Source organism: Pituophis catenifer, unplaced genomic scaffold (genome assembly GCF_029215685.1).
Source record: "Pituophis catenifer annectens isolate HBS135680 unplaced genomic scaffold, rPitCat1.0.hap2 SCAF_6, whole genome shotgun sequence".
In the NCBI taxonomy this organism is placed as follows: Eukaryota; Metazoa; Chordata; class Lepidosauria; order Squamata; family Colubridae; genus Pituophis; species Pituophis catenifer.
The window spans coordinates 24432588-24442048 of record NW_027256886.1 but is presented as its reverse complement, the minus strand read 5'-3'; positions in this window follow the sequence as shown (position 1 = coordinate 24442048).

Genomic DNA, 9461 nt, shown 5'->3' with positions numbered 1-9461 from the left:
GAGGGAATTAAGCATCCTTACAGCCAATAATAAGTGCAGGTGGGCTGCCAAGCATATAAACTTTAACCATGTGGCCAAGGAGGTGCTGCAATGACTATGTCTTTGGGGACCAGGGATAAATACTATTTGTTCAGCTCTGTTGTAAGTTTGAATGGTTGCTGAATGAATGGTCATTATTAACCAAGGACCACTTGTACTTCCTCTTTCCTATAAAACATTCCTAACAAGTTTTTTGCTTTTAGTAGCAGGGAATAGGAGAGAGGTTGTTGACAGATATTAAAATCTGGAATTTGACATACTACTGAAACTGGAATTTGAACATTCTGCTTGATGAATCACAGTTTTAATTTTAAAGCAGTCATAAATCTGCTTGTGATTTGTTTTTTTGCTGACAAATACATCAATCTTTCCCTGCCAAGCAAATTAAGCCTCAAAGAATTAGGGGTTTAAGAAGACAACGGTCCTAGCAAAAAAAAAAAAGCTAGAGAAGCAACAATTAAACATTTTCCTACTTTTCTCCACCTTTATAAGGAACGAAAGCTCATCACTGCCAACTTCTGTTTCATTCTGGTTTATCTTTTTTTTGTTTTTATAATGCTACTTGAATAGATTAGAATTAGTTTAATGGAAAACAAGAGTGCAATAAACTATTATATTGTAAATATCCATGTTCTGTTTGGATGAGTTATTCTCTTGATACAAATATTTTAAAAACTAGACCTTGCAATTCTATGACCTCAAAGAGCTTATAGGGCCATTTGTGCCTTAATCAAACAGAAGAGGCAGATTAAGAAATCTTAGCCGTTTTAAGCATTCATTGCTTCAGAATGTTTTCAGAAATGTTTGCTTTGTTTCCCTTTTACTAATGTCAATGGGATATATTTATTTAAACAATAACTTAATTGCTTAAAATAATGTAAATGCACCTTCTGTTCTAGGTACAATAAATTGCAAGGTGCAGAAGCTGTGGTTTCTTCCTTCCTTGCAAACTATAGGATTGAGGGATCCTTGGTGCTCTATGAGTTTGCTTGTTTTCTTGCAGATGTTTCATTACCCCAAGTAGGTAACATCATCAGTGCTAGTAAGGGGTGCGTTTTGCTGTAGGATTATAGGATTCTTTTCCTAATAGTATTTTGAAACTGAAATTAGTTAACATAGTAAAAACTGGATTTCCCATCAAGATCCTGAACAGGAACTTTTCAAATTCTTGGTGATTCTTATTCAAGAGTTATATGAATATGGAATGATGTAGGATTAGAATGTTGGTGTAGTTGTAAAAGAATAGAGCTCAAATCTCTGGTCCCCTTTGAAGTCTATAGATTGACTGGGCTGCCATGAAAAGGAATATTTATTTCACCCCAAATTATTTGGAGAAGTGGTACTAAATAAATAAAAGTACTACTAATTATTTTTAGCCTCAGTTTCTCTTCCCGAACCCAAAACCTCAGGTACCATATCATGAAATACAGAAGTTATTTAAATCAGTGATTCTCTGATTCTCTGATTCCCATGTCTTGCATTATAAAGCACTCATTTGATGTCATATTTGTCATTACTAGATGACAAATCTTTTTATAGATGACCAGCATGTGTGAAGATTTTAGATTCATTTTTAATTTGTTCCCCCGCCCCCTTTCATTTACCAGGACTGTCACATGTCACAGCTGATGATGGTTCTACAAAAGATGGTCTTAGGGGATGAAAAATGAAAAATAAAGGTAGTCAGCTATTCTTTGAAATTACTGTAGGGTAGCTTAGAAAATAGAAATTGCTCTTCTGTCCACTTGGATCTTCAGAGAGACCTACATTTTAAAAAAAAATGCAACAAGCCACAACAAAATAAAGATCAGCCCTTGAAGAAATTCAGAGAGAAGTCCAAATTTAATAAAAAGCTTCTGTGCAGGGGATTTTGTTTTTAAAGTTCTTGTCAACTCATTTCAATGAATCTGACGCCTGCCAAGAAATTACAGCAATGTAGTTAAGTGCCTTAGTGACAAGAATTAAAGCATGCACTGTAATAAATAGCCTTGCGGTTGACACCGGGAAATGCCTCATCCATATCAGCTCAGAAATAGTTTTCACTCTCTTGCAGCCAACCCAACGGAGTGTCTGCAATATCTTGAAAAACCGAACGTTATACGTGTATTACTATGGCATATTTTCACTGATTGGCGCATACCACAGACGGAGCCAGGGAATCAGCTGCTATTTTGCAAAGCAGGTAGTTTTCATTTTTTTAAAAAAAGTCCCCAAACCAAGATTGGACTGGCGAGGGGAAAAAAAAAAAAAAGACGACAAGGGGGCTTTCCAAAATATCGTTCCAGGAAATAAAAAGAAATAAAACGTAAGAACGTACCTGAACCTTATTACCTTTCCTCTCTAGCTGGATCCGCGTGGATGTCTCCTTACGCGCATCAATAACCGCGCTTGATGGAGGACCCGAAAGATGCGCGGCGCGTGAGGGAAGCCGTTGCACTGGGCAGGGGTGGATCCCAGTTTGGGAGGATCAAAACACGCCCCTCGGATCTGGAGCAGGCGGGGTGGAGAGCCGGAGTCCCCACGCGTGCTTTCCTTCAAATGCCGCTTCAGTTTTCTTGCCCAGTCGCCTTTCGTGGGAAGCTTTCCAGACCTCCCGGCTTCCCCGGATCTCCCAGCGTCTCAGAAAAATCTTAGCCGGGGGTGGAGATCGCATCGACGACCCCTTCACTTCTCTAGACATCCGCTCGGTCTCCTGAGTTTGGCTAGACGCGCTTTTCCCACTTTCCTGGATGAAGAAACGGGAGGAGGCGCAGTTGAGGGGCCGCCTGGATTGGCAGGTTCTCCAGCTTGCCCGGGGAGCTTGGCTAAGCGAGACTCAGACTTCTGTCTGGTCGTATCAAAAGTGTTTTTTCAAAAGGCAACTGGGCTTTGTTTGAAGACCTTTCCTTGAAGACCTTTGAAACGTCTACAAAGAAAAACCAAAATCCACTTGCCTTTTGAAAAAGCAGTTTTGGGACAACCATGACCAGGAGGACTGAGAATCTCCATAGACGTCTGTTTGGTCGTAGTTCGCTGCTCCAGAGGAACTTCTCCCGTTGTGGCGCTCGCCCACCACCACTCGGTCCTTAAGGGCTGTCTTCTCCCTTAAAGCAGGGAACTCCAAACTTGGCAACTTTAAGGCGTGTGGACTTCAAGTTCCAGATTTCCCCAGCCAGCATGTGGAGACTCCTGCCCTAGATGGAAGGGTACCCTTCAGAGGCTTCAAAGTAGCACAATTTCGCCACTTAGCTCCCTCCCTTGAAGCTCTCCATTCCTTCAGCAGAGCGCGCGGAGCTGAGAGATGGAGTTGCAAGATTGAGAAAGTAGGAAGCACAAGGCGTGTGTATCTCCCTTCTGGCGAAGAATAGACAAGGCGAATCTAAAGCATCCACTTTTCAGGTACAGCCTGGAGGAAAAGCTAAATTGGTCTTCAACTCAGCATTCTCAGCTACCCTTACAAATTTTGGCATTTGGGCTTGATACATCTCTATGGGGAAACTGGGAAAAGCAGGGGTGGGGAGGGTGGATACCGGCCTGGAATGGGTGGATTCATTCCAATATTCTTCAGAATGTCACTTGCTCCCCCCCCATCACTTCCAGCATAACCTCAGAGTTATCTCTTCCATTGCTAAAGTGCTTTGCAACAAAGTCTTAAATCCAAGACACCTTTCTTAAAACTGCTAAATTGCAAGGGTTTCTGGTTCTACAAAATGTTACATCAGGCAAGATGTATGAATCACATTTTCCTCTTCCAAATTACTTCCCATTCTTCCCCAGGCATAGACCTCCTATATTTAGACTTCAGAACTTTGAATATAAATCCTGTTGGAACACTGTTAGTTTGTACATCCAACTCTGTTGCTTTTATATAACTTGGCCATTCTCATTCCAACAATTTAATTATTCCTACTTGGCCAACAAATATTGATTTTTTTCCTCCTCTTAAAAGCCAGAACCAGCTCCAGATATTAGGCAAAGTCACTTATTTATATTGTCAACATATTGACAAATGTTAGATGTCAACAGTTTTTAGGAAATATCCATTTAATGTCATTCTCTTTTTCCCCCCCTTTGCTTGGTGAAAGTCCTGTTTTGGCTTTCTATTTGATGTGCCAAATATTTTTCAACCACTCTTTTCAAATTGTGGTCTGCACTATTGCAGTTATTGCAAGGATATTTATGATGATATTTCCGTTGGTTGTTTGCTTATATTTGTTTGTAGTGTTATTAGAAATTTAAGGTTGAGGTATGAAAAGGATTTTCTCCTAATGTGAAATCAGGTTATTTTGAATTCATATTAAGTGTTTCTCTATTTGCGAATAATAACAATAATCTAATAAATATTATATCCTGCAACAACACCTTTAACACCTTCAAGGAACATCTGCCTATTTCAGGTCCTTGGAAGGGGCTTGATAGGTGGATTAAAATGCCAAATCCAGTCTAAACATCTGGCTGACTGTGCAGTGAACCATTTTTAAATTGCAAATCCAGTCTAAACATCTGGCTGACTGTGCAATGAACCATAATTGTAGTACCTGGAGACAGCAAGAAAAAAAAAACTGGAGAAAAATCACAAAATACAAACACCTGCTAATAGAAGTAGAACAACTATGACAAAATACCATTAGTAATAGGCACCATGAGTGCAATCCTAAAAAACTGAAGTATCATTTGAACACCATAATCAACATTGAGGAAATCATTGTCAGACAATTGCAAAAGGTAGCTTTCATTGAAACAATTTACATCCTATGACACATTTAATACCATCAAACAGCAACATCTGCCTATTATAGGTCCTTGGGGAGGCCTCAATAGATGGATAAAATACCAAATCCAGACTAAATATCTACCTGACTGTTGACTAACCATAATAATGATATAGTAGCTTCTAAAAACCATGGGTTTTCCCAGTCTCCTTATTCAATTGATTTGCTTAATATTTTTGCATATCATATGGTACCATCAATTTAAACCTTCTTTTTAAAGAGATCAAGTCTTTTTGTATTGTGTTGCTGGAAGAAAAATCTGGTCCTGTTCCAAGCCAGGAGAAATAAAATGGAGGCTGATTGGAAAGAAGGACTCTGTTTATTGATCAGCAGAACGAACATGCAGTTCTGGGACGGCTGACAAAATGGCTGAAGGAGTGGAGAGATTTCTCTAGGCTTCTATGACTTTTAAGTTTGAACTGTTCCTGGGATTGTGCAATGAAGGCTCTTTTGTGTCTTTTGCTATTCCAATGGTGGTGGGTTAATCTTATGTCCTAAAGGTCATGTCCTGTTCTTAGAATTTGGATGGGGGATGTAAATTTTAATCCCATCAGCTCCAAAACTTCTGTGAGTTTTGTTTATGAATAGATTGGCCCAGTCTTTCTTAATGGGCACAAAATATCCATCTTTAAAGGCTTAAGACTTCTGCTGGAAGCTGTTGGGGCTGCTTTCTGCCTTTGTTAAGATTTTTTTCATTATTCCTTTGGGGAAATATAATATTCTGCATCTTAATATTTCCCAAAACATTTAACTATCTGGGCAGGGGTGGGGAGGCTGTTTCCTATGGTGTATTTAGATATATTGTTTTATTAAATTACATGTTATATTATTCCTGGTTGCATTTGAAATGGGTCCTGTCAAAAATCAATCAAGCCATATTGTCAGTTATCGTGTGCATAGAACAAGGGTGTCAAACCTGCGGCTGGACGTGTCATGCGCTGGCCACGCTAACCCCATTTTACCAAAGAGGGAAAAGTCATGATACATCACATGACAACAATGTGACGTCAGGAGTTTGACACCCCTGAAGAGGTGGGCTTTAGCAGGTTCTGACCAGTTCTGGATAACCAGTAGCAGAAATTTTGAGTAGTTTGGAGAACCGGTAAATACCACCTCTGACTGGCCCCACCCCCATCTATTCTCTACCTCCCGAGTCTCAGCTGATCAGGAGGAAATGGGGATTTTGCAGTAACCTTCCCCTGTAATGGGGAGGGAATGGAGATTTTACAGTATCCTTCCCCTGAGTGGGGAGGGAATGGAGATTTTACAGTATCCTTCCCCTGGAGTGGGGAGGGAATGGAGATTTTACAGTATCCTTCCCCTGAGTGGGGAGGGAATGGAGATTTTACAGTATCCTTCCCCTGGAGTGGGGAGGGAATGGAGATTTTACAGTAACCTTCCCCTGGAGTGGGGAGGGAATGGAGATTTTAAGAATCCTTCCCCTGCCACGCCCACCAAGCCATGCCATGCTCACCAAGCCACACCCACAGAACCGGTAGTAAAAGTTTTTGAATCCCACCACTGCACCCCTGGTATAGAAGGGTAGGGTTATCATGCATATAGAGAACTATTTAGGGCAGTTCTCCCTCAATAGAAATCAGCTAGGACAGCCCTTTAAGGTAAGGCTGCACAGTTTAGCAGACTTGCTAGAAGCAGTATGTCTCAACCTTGGAAGCTTGAAGATGGGTGGACTTCAACTCCCAGAATCCTCCAGCCAGAAGTCCACCCATCTTCAAGCTACCAAGATTGAGAAACACTGTGCTAGAGGGACACCAGGACAAAGACACATTCTTAATTTCTTTCAACGTGCTTTTCATTCAAGATTTGCAGAGGTAGGAAGAGAAACAGCTCACATTCATTCTGATAAAAGGGTGCTGAAAAATAGGATGAGGAGCCATCCATAATCCCTGTAGGTGAAACATTCCTCATCAGTTATGGCAGCAGAATGCAAGCATGCAGGGTGATATTTAGGGGCTATTCAGAAACTCTTATGCAGGCATCTGAGAACCATGTGCAATTCATTTGCTGTGGGGGTTTCTTCTGACTTGCCTGCTTTGCTGAACTCAGGCCTAGAAAGACAAATGATGTCCTTTCTTTTACCTTAGACTCCTACTGCCGTTTTTTAAAAAACTGAAGTTTAATACCCATATGCTGAATGTGTGTTATTGAAATTATATCATCAATTAAACTATGAATCAGATTACCAAAGAAAGAGGACATAAATTACTTTATCTAAAGAGACAAATTTTTAACATATGCTAACACTAGAGTGCAAGCATTTCTCGTCCAAAACTTTTGCCACACCCATTGTCCTAGCATGCAGGAAATTTTTAAGGAGGCTTTTAAAAGTTTTGAGTTAATAATTCAACACCACAGTGATAATTTTCCCTTTGTATTGATATTCTCACTAATGCATAGGGAATGAGTGGAATAGAATTCTCACTAATGCATAGGGAATGAGTGGAATAGAAATATGGTTGGGATTTTTCCATTCTTGCCTTTACCTTCTCAACTACATTCCATACTGATAGGGGCTTTCTTTCTGTTACCTCTTACCAAAATTCAACAATCAAAAAAAGCAACAGCCATTTAGCTTTAGACTGTGGAAAGGAAAGGATAGACCAAGATTGAGTAGGGCCAGAGATACCACTAAGACACAGTTTTTAAATCACCTTTTATTGAATAAACTTGAATTAACCATATTCATACAGCATAGAAAAGCACAAATATATAAATCATATTTTAGCTTTATCCAGTTATTGAATTGTAGAATATGGATTTATTTGTTCATTCATTGCACTTGTATACTGCCAAATCCCACAAAACTCCAAGCAGTTGGCAGTGATGTCCAGATAAAATATCTACTTTTGTAAAATATTCATGGTAAAAAAACGGACCCAATAAAACACCTAAAACATCCTCAGTGAGAACTAAATCTCTGTGGAAAAGCTTAGTTTGAAGCAATCATCATCATCATCATCATCATCATCATCATCATCATCATCATCTTGTGGGACTTTAGGATTCAGACTGACAGGCACTTGGTCCACAACACACCTGACATAACAATAGTTGAAAAGAAAAAAGTATGGTTCATTGACATTGCAATACCTGGTGATGCACGGATTGAAGATAAGCAGCAAGAAAAAATCACAAAGTACCGGGACTTGCAAATTGAAGTTGAGCGACTGTGGAAAAAGAAATCGTGTGTTGTCCTTATTGTAATTGGAGCCCTTGGAGCAATACCCAAAGGGCTACCTCGCTATTTAGAAATTCTAAATTTACCGGACTTGAACATTTTGACTCTACAAAAAACCACCTTACTCGGAACAGCTTACATCCTCCGACGATACCATAACAGTTCCTAGGTCCTTGGTTAGGACTCAAGCTGCTGAGCTATTAACCAGCCTCAAAGGCTGTGAATCTCACCAAAGATTAAATAATAATAATAATAATAAATAATAAATAATAAATAATAATAATAATAATAATAATAATAATAATAATAATAATAATAATAATAATATCAATTATTGAAAGGGGACCATAAAACTGAAGTTCAACACTTCAGCTAGACTGATTACAGAGCTAGACACGACCGAGTTGCTAAATTAATCCACTGGTCATTATGTAAAAAATACGACTTACCTGTATCCAAAAAGTCATGGGAACATAAAGTGGAAAAAGTTATAGAAAATGAGAAGGTGAAGATCTTGTGAGAGTTTCGAATACAGACAAATCATCACCTGGAACACAACACGCCAGATATCACAGTTGTCGAAAACCGAAAGGTACAATTTATTGACATCATGGTAAATCATGAAATATTGCAACCTGGCCATCGAAACTACACGGCTATGGATGAAACATGTAACTATGATACCCATTGTCATTGGGGCACTTGGTACCATGTCCAAGAATTTTATAAGAAAGATCAACAAATTGCAGCTTCCTGCAATAACACCAGCGGAACTGCAAAAAACTGCGCTACTTGGAAAATCGTACATCTTAAGAAGGTACTTGGTTGATACCTAGGACACTGGCAGCAACCCGAATCAACCATTAGCACCAGTCAATGGTATTTGTGATGCATTTTTGAATGTTCAGTTGACTGAGTTTCATGTTTAATGAATAAAGTAAATAATAATAATAATATCATCATCATCAACATCATTATTTTTAATAAAATTAAAGTAGCCTCAATTGAAAGGCGACCACCATAAAACTGATGTTCAGTTTTTCTAATTTCAAAGAACTATAGCACAACTAGATGTCAGCCCTGGATCCATCTTCGGTCAGACTTTACAGGGCTGCCACAGTGGGAACTGGAGAGTAGCAAAGGAAGTAAATCATAAACATTCTGTTACATGAGATAAAGGTTGGGCTGCTGGCACCTGGAGGAGAGTGAACGAAGATTGGCAGCAGCTGAGACAGGGGATTGATTGGGCCATGTGATGTGAATGTCACTGGACAGGGCAGGGTGTGAGTTTTAGCATGGATGGGGGAAAACATGGTATTTCAGATTTGGGTTTTCCCCAGATGTGCCAATATGACTTCTTTAATAAAATCTTACTTTGATGGACTTTGTCTCGGAGTTCTGAATTGCAATGAGGTGTTAGTTGGAATGCTGACACTAGAATTGTCTCCCAGGAAATCCTGATTGTTACAGGA